Source organism: Mytilus edulis, chromosome 1 (genome assembly GCF_963676685.1).
Source record: "Mytilus edulis chromosome 1, xbMytEdul2.2, whole genome shotgun sequence".
Classification (NCBI taxonomy): Eukaryota; Metazoa; Mollusca; class Bivalvia; order Mytilida; family Mytilidae; genus Mytilus; species Mytilus edulis.
In genome coordinates, this window is record NC_092344.1 from 56,068,973 (window position 1) to 56,072,697 (window position 3,725).

Consider the following 3,725-nt stretch of genomic DNA (forward strand, 5'->3'; position numbering starts at 1 on the left):
TGCATTGTATTTCTACACACTTTTTATCAGGTCACCCAATTATAACTATTATTGCTGTACTGCACTCAACATTTTCATTTCAGTCACTATGTCTTGATTGCGGCTACTTCATTGAAATGAAAGTTGGTGGTTAGGTGGGAAAGTTTTATGACTGTGGGTCATTTATGGTTGTGTATGAAAGTAAAAAGATGTGGTATAATTGTCAATGAAATAACTACCAGTAACCTAATAACCTACAATATAACAACTATCAGTTATTGTACAACCTTAAACAATGAGAAAAACTCATATGGCATAGTAAGCTATAAAAGGTCGCAAAATGAAATACATGAATGTAACACAATTCATACATTACCAATTGAGAGACTAGCATACTGATTTATGTACATAACAAATAAACAAAACTAAAATGTGATACACAACCACTGAATAACAGGCTCCTGACTAGGGACAGACATTTACACTGATATACAGGAGGTGATGGGTTTAAACATGTTTACCCGATTATTATACCATGTGTCGGGTAAAATGTTTTTGACCCATTCATTCTGTGTGTCTGTCTGTCCGTCCATCTGTCAGTCCTTCAGTCATGTTCTTGTCATCGCAACTCCTCTGAAACCACACAACAGAATTTCATGTTATTTTGTAGATAATAAGGACATACTATGTAGATGTGCATATCAACAGGAAATATTTGTCCAGTGACAATGTGTGGGGGGTAAGGGGGGGGTGTATGTGAGTGCACTCATGTAGGTTCTCTTATTACTTTCTGTTATGAAGGCAATTCAAAATCTTCTGGTTTTGTTGTGGAGTCTGGGACTTTGTTACAGAAAGCTTGACATAGGGATAGTGATTTGGGGGGGGGGGGGGGGGTGGCACAGCCTTAAATAACTTCTTAAAAGCTTCATATTTTAGAAGGTGGAAGACCTTGATGCTTTATACTTTGTCTATAGATGTCTTATGTTTCAAAGTTTCCGTCTGACACATGTCCATTGTCCTTGACCTCATTTTCATGGTTCAGTGACTGCTTGAAAAAAAAAGTTTTGTAATGTCAATATCTCTTCTATTATGCGTTATAGAATAAATATATTTGGTATGTAAGTACCTAGCAACTTCCTCATTTCGTGGATCAGTCAACAAGGTTACGTGTTGGTGGTAATGTCCATATTTCAGACACTATAAGCAATAGGTCTAAAATTGAGAGAGGAAATGGGGAATGTGTCAAAGCGACATCAACCAGACCACAGAGCAGACGACAGCCAAAAGCCACCAATGGATCTTCAATGTAGAGAGAAACTCCCACATCCGTAGGCGTCCTTCAGCTGGCCCCTTAAAAAATATGTATGCTAGTACAGTGATAATGGACGTCATACTAAACTCCGAATTATACACAAGAAACTAAAATTAAAAATACAAGACTAACAAAGGCCAGAGACTCCTAACTTGGGACAGGCGCAAAAATTGCGGTGGGTTAAAACAAGTTTATGAAATCTCAACCCTCCCCCTATACCTCTGACCAATGTAGAAAAGTAAACGCATAACAATGCGCACATCAGTGTGTATGGAAAGATTGTAAGGTGTACATGTCCAACTGACAGGTGTCATCTTAGCTTTACCTCATTTTCAAGGTTCAGTGGTTATAGTTAAGTTTTTAAGTTTTGGTCTATTTTGTCTTATAGTAATACTATATATAATAGGTCTACTTTATTTGGTGTATGGAATGATTGTAAGGTGTACATGTTCGACTGGCAGGTGTCATCTGACCTTTACCTCATTTAGTACATGGTTCAGTTGTCAAAGTTCAGTTTTTGAATTTTGGTCTTTTTTTCTAATACTATATGCAATAGGTCAACTTTTGATCAATGAGGTCAAGGTCAAACCTGTGAGACATGTACATTATAAAATATTTCCATACAAGTATATTTGTTTTATTTGACCTTGACCTCATTTTCATGATTCATTGCTCAGTGTTTATTTTTTGCCTAGCCCGCGACTTTTGTCGCAGAAAGCTCGACCTAGGGGTAGTGATCTGGCGTCGGCGGCCAATTTAGAAGATGGAAGACCTGCATGCTTCAAACTTTGTATATAAATGCCTCGTGTTACGAAGTTTACGTCAGTCTCATGTCCAATGTCCTTGACTTCATTTTCATGGTTCAGTGACTACTTGAAAAAGTAAAAAATTTTTGTAATGTTAAATTCTCTCTTATTATAAGTAATAGGATATAAAAAAGAAGATGTGGTATTATTGCCAATGAGACAACTATCCACAAAAGACCAAAATGACACAGACATTAACAACTATAGGTCACCGTACGGCCTTCAACAATGAGCAAAACCCATACCGCATAGTCAGCTATAAAAGGCCCCGATAAGACAATGTAAAACAATTCAAACGAGAAAACTAACGGCCTTATTTATGTAAAAAAAGAACGAAAAACAAATATGTAACACATAAACAAACGACAAGCACTGAATTACAGGCTCCTGACTTGGGACAGGCACATACATAAATAATGTGGCGGGGTTAAACATGTTAGCGGGATCCCAACCCTCCCTCTAACCTTGGACAGTGGTATAACAGTACAACATAAGAACGAACTATAAAAATTAATTGTGGAGAACGAACTATATTTGGAATGTGCGTGCTTTGCAAGGTCCTCATGCCCGTCAGACAGTTTTCAATTGATCTCGACCTCATTTAATGGATCAGTGAACCAGAGTTGTAGTAATTGTAATTGTAATCATTAATCAGCGGTAATTGATTAAAATTTTCCAAGTAATCAGTTTAATTATTAAACAGCAAAACATCTGATTACATGAAATTTGGTTTAATCAATTACTTTTCAAAATCCCTTGTAATCCTGATAACTTACTGATTACAATGAAAATAAATCTGAGTGAACAATGTTAATTTTTGGTGGTCAAGTCCATATCTTAGAAACTATAAGCAATATGTCTAGTGTATTAGGTGTATGGAAGGACTGTAAGTACATGTCCAACTGGTGTCAACCGACTTTGACCTCATTTTCATGGTTCAGTGGTCAAAGTTACTTTTTGAGTTTTGGTCTTTTTTTCTAATACTTTTTGCAATAAGACAACTATATTTGGTGTATGAAAATATTTTACGATCTTTATCTCAGTCGTGCAGGTTTTATTTGACCTTGACCTAATTTTTACGGTTCATTGCCCAGTGTTAAGTTTTTCTGTATCGGTCTGTTTTTCTCAAACTGTAAGCAATAAGTCAACTATATTTGTTGTATAGAAAAATTGTTAGCTGTACATGTCTGCCTGGCATGATTCACCTGACCTTGACCTCATTTTCATGGTTCATTGGTCAATGTTTAATTTTCATGGTTAATGTTAAGTTTATGTGACAGTTGTAATAAAGCTTTATATTTTAGACTATCAACATTATATCAATGATTAGTAAAGAAGGCGAGACATTTCAGCGTGTGCACTCTTGTTGTGTTTAGGTCCGTTTTTCTTAAACTATAATATATTTGACTGTTTCTTTTATTTCACATTATTTAAAGAAATATGATAGAAAAATATACTCTCTATAATGAATAAAGCAAAACTTTAAAAATATAAAAGCATACACCTCAACCATGTGTTAAACACATATTTCTGGGGAAAACTGCACCAAGTACTTTAAAAAATTCAAATTTAAAGAAAGAAAAAAAAATCGTAATGATTTTTATAATTTGGTAATTTAACTGATGTTG